A 7,020-nucleotide genomic window follows, 5' to 3' on the forward strand; every position below is an offset into this window, starting at 1 on the left:
TTAGTTTTTTAGGTGGTAAAAAACATTTGATTTTTTTAGGTGGTAAATTTTTTTTTATCCTTGTTAGTAATTAAATGATGGCTTCCTGACATAACAATCTTATGAGTGTAAAACGGTATAACACAAAACTTACTACTTTCTCCATTCTCTTTTAGTTGTAATATTCTTATTAGACGTTTTTTTTTTAAAATTGTAACCTTTATTGTATCGATTTGACTATACTACCCTCATCCGTATTCCAATAATTCATCTTTTTCACTAATTATATCTCAAAAGGGGATATAAATATAATTTACTATCTATTTACTTATATTATAAAAGATGGATTAAACAATAAAAATTGCAACAAAACCGTACCCAAAAGGCCAAAGGCAGTATAAAAAACAAGAATACGAATTGTAAAATTTATTGCATGTTGAGCCCACTTGACGAATGTTCGATGGGAACAAACTATGAGCAAATATATTAAACAACCACATTTGGCTGATAATAATATCCCCACCAAAAGAGCCCACTGGATGCAATTTTCACATGCAAATGCTCCCAAAAGCATCAATCCTATGAAACATGACGCGTATTATCTTATTATTTTACTACTTGATTAGTACCAATAGTTTCAAATTAAAAAGAAATGGCAACAATCAGCCCCAAGTGTTACAAGTGAGGCTAGATGAAGGTTTATCGGGCCGGAATTCTTCTCAGGTTAACCCGATCTAAATTAATGGGTTAGATATTTTGAGAGAAGGGGGAAGGATAAGGAAAAACCTTCCTTTAGAGTGCCGTAATTTCTCTCGAGTTAACTCAAATCTGATTAACGAGATAGTCACTTTGAGATATCATAGCAAAATACAAAATAGGAAAAAGACATAAAAATTGAATGTTGCTTTTTATTAAAAAAAATGGTACTTTTTTTTTGCAGAATGATACTTTTTTTTTAACAGGAATGGTACTTCATTTTTTTCCTATGATATTGCAACACATATCAGATAGCTACATCGACGCTCTCGGAGAAAGATAAGGGAGAATCCTCTCCCCAAACCTCCAACCATATGGTTGAAAATGAAATGTAGAATCTTTTCTATTAGGCCATGTGATTGAATCTAAAGGTAGAATCTCTTCTTTTAGGCCAAACATTTTACTTAAGAATCGGTGGAATACGCACATTGGTAAACAACAAACGGGCAGACAACCAAAGCCATTTTCCAAAAACCAGTTTCCAAAAACCATTGTCCAACCAACAACATAAAATATACTAGTAATTGACAAAAGGCATCAGAACGTTGAATCTATCTAATCTACTTGCTCAATCTAAACCTTATCCATAATTTCCACTACCTTTTTTCCCACTATATATACATTCTCAATCCAAACACATCATACTTATCTCTCTTAAACAAGTTTTTACAAAGTCATATAATTAAGTAAGTTCGTGATCAATTAGCTATGGCAGATATTGCTATGATAGTTGCTGAAGAGTATGAGAGGAGGGTGAAGATGATGAGGAAGAAGAGTATAGGTGTTGATGAAACGAAACCAACGTCGTCGTTTTTGGCTCCTCTTGAAAGGTTGAGGGATTATAATTTGTTCCATGAAACACACATACAAATTAAGGTTGTTGATCATCCTAAGAGTCAACTGGGTGTTGCTGCTCTTGATGGCTTGTTTTCTGCTTAATTAACAAATTAATTAGTCACTAATTACTTGTTGTAAATATTGTTGAATCATAATCTCACCCTAATAGTGTTGATTATGTTATGTTCCATCTTTGGATGGTTAGTTTTCTTTCTTCAGTTGTAACTATGTTCGTTGTTGTATTTAGATACTGTAAAGTTTGTATTTTGCAACACTTGTGATGAGCCGATGATATTGTGATTTCTATTTTGTTGTTTTAACCCAACTTGTATATGTTGATGTCAATTTTCAACGTGTCTTGGATTGATTTTTTATTTTCTTATTTGAGTTGCAACACAACAATTGCAAATGAAGAAGGGGGATTGAACCTATGAGGCTGTGTTGTGTGCACCTGGTAATCTGGTATATACGGAGCAGTAAATTTATTGCACGTTGGATAATTTTTATTCAGTTTTATTAACATTTTTGATTGACTTTTTAATGATAGTAATTTTTTAAAAAGTTACATAATTTCACTATACATTATATTGAATTTGAAGAGGTAATTTTATTAAACATAAATGTTTATCACTAAACGTACATAATGTTTATACTAACTCTATTTATCTTACAATATTTATTGTTCACCGTCCGAGTTCATTATATTAATTAACCAAGTTGTGTCGACATTTCTATTATGTTTCGATCCATTCAACTTATTTTGTCTGAACTTATATTATCTGAACTTATTTGAACTTGAACTTATCTAAACTTATTTTATATGTAAAAAAAAACACAAATTCTTGTTTACAAGGGTTGTACAATAAATATTGTACACCAGAGTAAAAGTTAACTCAAAATGTTTAAAAGTTAAGCTCATATATGTAAAAGTTATCCATTTTTTAGTGATAAGTTTTTTCATTTTAATAAAACTTATTTCTTCAAAATCATTAATAATGTATAAAATTAATCATTTAACTATTTAAAATGTTTATCTATCAACGTGTTTTCTTATGAATATAAAAGTTAATCCAAACTATGTTAAAGTTACAAAAAAATGGGTAAAAGTTATTTTGGTGTACAATAAATTTATTGTGCACCTAGTGCGCGCAAGACCTTTTGAAAAAAAAATTATTTTATAAACACCTCTACGAAATCCAATATTTTTACTGTTTTACAGGTAATGGTATTACATAGTTTTGATCACAATTATTAGTTCACACTTTTAAATGCACCATTTTAAGTAGACCACTGTCCTGACCCGGCCAATCACTAACCAGGTGAGACCCAACCCTTTTATCTAAGCAAGAAGGTTTATGACGGATTCATAGAAATTTTAACGGGCGGGTCTTACAGGGGTTCATCATTCACCAATTAACATTAATAAAATTTTGAAGAATCTTTAGAAGAATATAAGCGAATCAGTAGGTAGGCAGTAGGTTTCAGAGAAATGTTCAAAATGTATTGTCCGTACAAAAACTATGTGTCAGCTCATCAACTTGGAAAGGAAGTAAAAATCCCATGCTGTGATGTATCACCAAAAACATAACACCAACAAAGAGACAAAATAGAGAAAAAACAAAACTGCTTGCTGTCATATTTTTTTGGACCGATTATGGATCGAATAAATGATGTAATGGTACAAAAAATGAAATGAAATGGTATTTTTTAAGTAAGAATGGCATTTTGTAAAAAACAAATGGTGTTTTGTTAAAAAATGGTACTTGTTTTTTAAAGAATGGTACATTTTAAAAGAAAATGGTACTTGTTTTTTAAAGAATGGTACATTGTAAAAGAGAAATGGTACTTCATATCACTTTCTCTCTTCTCTTTTTCTGTCATTCTCTTATCTTTTATTTATTAATTTTGTCATTTTCCTATTGTCCTACTCATTTTGTCATATTCCTAATTTGTTTGATATTGGTGTAAATTTACGAAAATACCCCTGTGAGGTATTATGAAAACCTCACAGGCTGCCGCTACGCCAACCTCCAACTTGGGCAGCTACTCTCTCCGTCCCATAATTATCTTCCTATTTGACCAAAAACACGAATTTTAAGAAAAGTGAAATATAGTACATAAAAAAGTGGAATAAAGTACAAATGATGATTGAGTTGTATGGAAAAGTGCAATAAAGTACATGTAAAAGAGAATATGGTACATGGGAAAGGTGGAATATAGTACATGGGTGGGGTTTTCAATTCAATTTTAATTAATATAGTACATGAGAAAGTGGGGACCTTAGTAGCCAAAATTAGAAACAGGAAGATAATTTTGCGACGCTCGTTTAGAAAATCATGAAGATAATTTTGGGACGGAGGGAGTATTATTTAATTTGTATTAATGCCAATAATGAGGAATATTAGTTGCACATAAGAGCATAACAAAAGATTCAACTATATCTTCATGTCTACACAGTCGTACTAATTCTTACGCGAAATTCCCCTCTTTTGGTAAGCATTCAGTATCGAAGCTTTCGGGTAGTCTTTTCACAAATGACACCTGCATCCATTCTAGGCTCTAGGACTCCAACCCTTCGAGAACAGGATGTCGGCCGGTGTCCAAATTGAAAAAACTAAAGCCGAAAGGAGCGTATTCTCTTCAATTTATAGGACCCCAACTTATTAGAATTTATCTGAACTTATATGACCTTATTAAATCTTATTAGACTTTATTTATGTAATACCCCGAAATTTTTTAAACTCGATTTATTAAAATTAAAAATATTTATTAGCTTGATTCTGTTTTAAATAATTACGAATAATCAAATTTCGTTAATTTAAACGTTTTTACGATTTATTTTTAAACGATAAATTTATAAACGAAAATTTATTTATTTAGGTTTCGTTAACGATATTTTTTTTTTTTATTAAGAATTATTTTTACTACACATTTATATTTTTAGTAGTTTCCAAAAATGGCAACAAATTTCAGAATTTTAGCCTAATCTTGGGAAATTACGAAAATGCCCTTAGAAGAGCCAAAATTCCATTTCTTTTATTCTCTTTGCTTTCCACGTACAAAGTAAGAAGGAAGCAATTTCCTTCCTTCCTCTCTTCCCTTGAATCTGTCCACATACATATGCTTAAGCTCCAAGTTCTTCTCCTTCTCCTTTACTCTACATGTTTACAAAACCAGAAATTCAGATTGAAGAATTCAACCAAAAACCAATTCCTCTCCTCTCTTGTTTCTCTGGTTCAAACTAACCCCCACCACCACCACTGCTCAACCACCGACCACTGCACCTAGCCTCAGCCACCCAGCACCACGCCACCACCCCACCGCAATCACCTCAACCACTCGACCACCACCCTCACCCTGCTCTCCACCTCCCTCGAACTCCCCTGCCCCTCCCCTGTTTCTTTTCTCTTTCCTTGCTCACAACACCACCAACGCAACGCCCCACCACCGTCCAGCATAACCATCACTGGCGCAACCCTTCCGCGCCGCCTAGCCAGCCTCCAACGACCTCCCTCCTCCCCATAACTGATCGGAAACCCGCTCCCCAACTCCCCTGTTTTCTCGCCTCCCTCGCACTCCCTCCTCCTTCTCTCGCCTGTATCACCACCGCAAGAGCAACCACCACCCTCACTGCCGCCTTCACCGGCGCCAGGCTTGCGACGCCAAACCACCTAGCCCAGCCGCCTCCTCTCCTCCTCTTTTTTTTCCCTTCCTGCCTCCCCTGTTTCGGCCCCCTTCCCCTGCTCGTGTCCCTTTCCCAGTAAACCCAAAATTGAGTTTCAATTGTGAAACCTTGCTTTGTCATCCAAATCCAATTTTAGGATTGGGCCTTTCAATTTGGGCCTATGGTGAGTAAAAAATTGAATTGTTATTTCAGATTTCCTAATTGTTGGTTTTCATGTTTCAACAAATTTTTATGATATAAGTATTCACTAATAAATTGTTTAATATGTTCAGGTTTAATTATCGATTTTATTAAAATAAATTACTAGCTTTATTTAGCGAAAATCGAATTTATATAATATTTTCACGTAAATCGATTTATGAAATATATAAATATATTTCGATTAAAATTTCGTTGAATAATAATTTCATTAAATTATGAAATTATATTTAATAAAACCATTATTTATAGAATTTATTATTTATAAAATATTTATTTTAAATTATTTATCGATTTAGTACTAATTCTATGATTTAATATTTTGAAAGAAATTGGACTCGGAGCTCAGGACGAACGAACCAAGGAAAATCCTTAGCTATCTTGGAAGTGAGGTAACGGCTATTGCTAGTACCCGCAATTCCCTTCTAAATGTGTTTATGAAATCATGACATTATGATTGAATTTATGATCCGAATGCTTTGACATGTTTTATTGAATTGCGGGAAATGAATTATGTTTTGATTGAATAATTTATTATAATATGATTTGATGGAATTATTCCTTATTTTATGATTGATTATAAAATGATATTATGATTGATTGAATTTCTTATAAAATGTTGTTTATAAGAAACCATAAAAGAAAGGATGTTTGATCTTATGATCCAAAGGAAATATGTTACTTCAACTGAAGTAAAAAGGCTAAAATGTAAAATTAAACGAAACATGATAAATGAAAGTGAAAGACCTAGTCCGTTTGGTAGTATATGTTCACAGGTTACGATTCTCGGTCATGCATGTACCCATGGGGCATCCGCCCATTGAGCCAAGGCTCTCATATTTTCGGGCCAAGGCCTCATGTTTATGGACAGCTGTCCATCGTGGAAGACGTTCCACCATGTCATACTTGCCACGACTAGCATGTGCACCCAAAAGTTATGAATGAATTAAATAAAGGACTTTATAAAATGTTTTACGTTATTCTATTCTCCCTGTGTTAGTAAATAAAATGAATTGAAATGAATTTACGTTACTAGAATAGTTCGTTACTGAGTCTTCGGCTCACCGTTTTTGTTTTCTGTTTTAGGTACTGCTGGGAACGATGGAAACGAGTAGTGGCGAGGATCGGATTTCACTTTAATAATATTCACCTAGTTAATGTTCTATGTTTTGGTAATTAATTAATTAAATGCTTTTTAGAAAGTTATGTACTTTTATTTTGGGAATATAAAAGATTATTATATTAGTTTGGAGTTTTAATAGTTTATGATTGATGGTTGCCTTGTAATTCCCAAGAGGGTGTTACGGCAGGTAATGTCCCGACCGATTAGGTTAATTCCGCTGCTAATTATGCTATAATAATTGAATTAGAGGTCGGGGTGTTACAGTTTGGTATTCAGAGCCAAGGTTTTGGGCTATAAAGTGCTAAACCTTACGGGTTTTGCACGTAATAGAATTCATTAGGCTTTAAGCAAAGAGTTTTAAGGAATTGGTTAAAAAGAATTTTCTAAAATCATGTCAAAATGAATATGAGTGTGAGCGTAGGAACGGGATAAAAGGGCTTAT

At 33.2% G+C, this 7,020-nt stretch overlaps 1 long non-coding RNA gene across 1 annotated transcript; it reads left to right on the forward strand.

Annotated features, from left to right (window-relative positions):
* Nucleotides 1–4,676: 4,676 nt before the first annotated feature.
* LOC130469400 (uncharacterized) lies at nt 4,677–6,673 on the forward strand. Its single transcript, XR_008929927.1, has 3 exons — nt 4,677–5,420; nt 5,785–5,847; nt 6,542–6,673. It is a non-coding gene; the product is annotated as an uncharacterized lncRNA (long non-coding RNA).
* Nucleotides 6,674–7,020: the final 347 nt, after the last annotated feature.

Source organism: Spinacia oleracea, chromosome 3 (genome assembly GCF_020520425.1).
Source record: "Spinacia oleracea cultivar Varoflay chromosome 3, BTI_SOV_V1, whole genome shotgun sequence".
NCBI classification, from domain to species: Eukaryota; Viridiplantae; Streptophyta; class Magnoliopsida; order Caryophyllales; family Amaranthaceae; genus Spinacia; species Spinacia oleracea.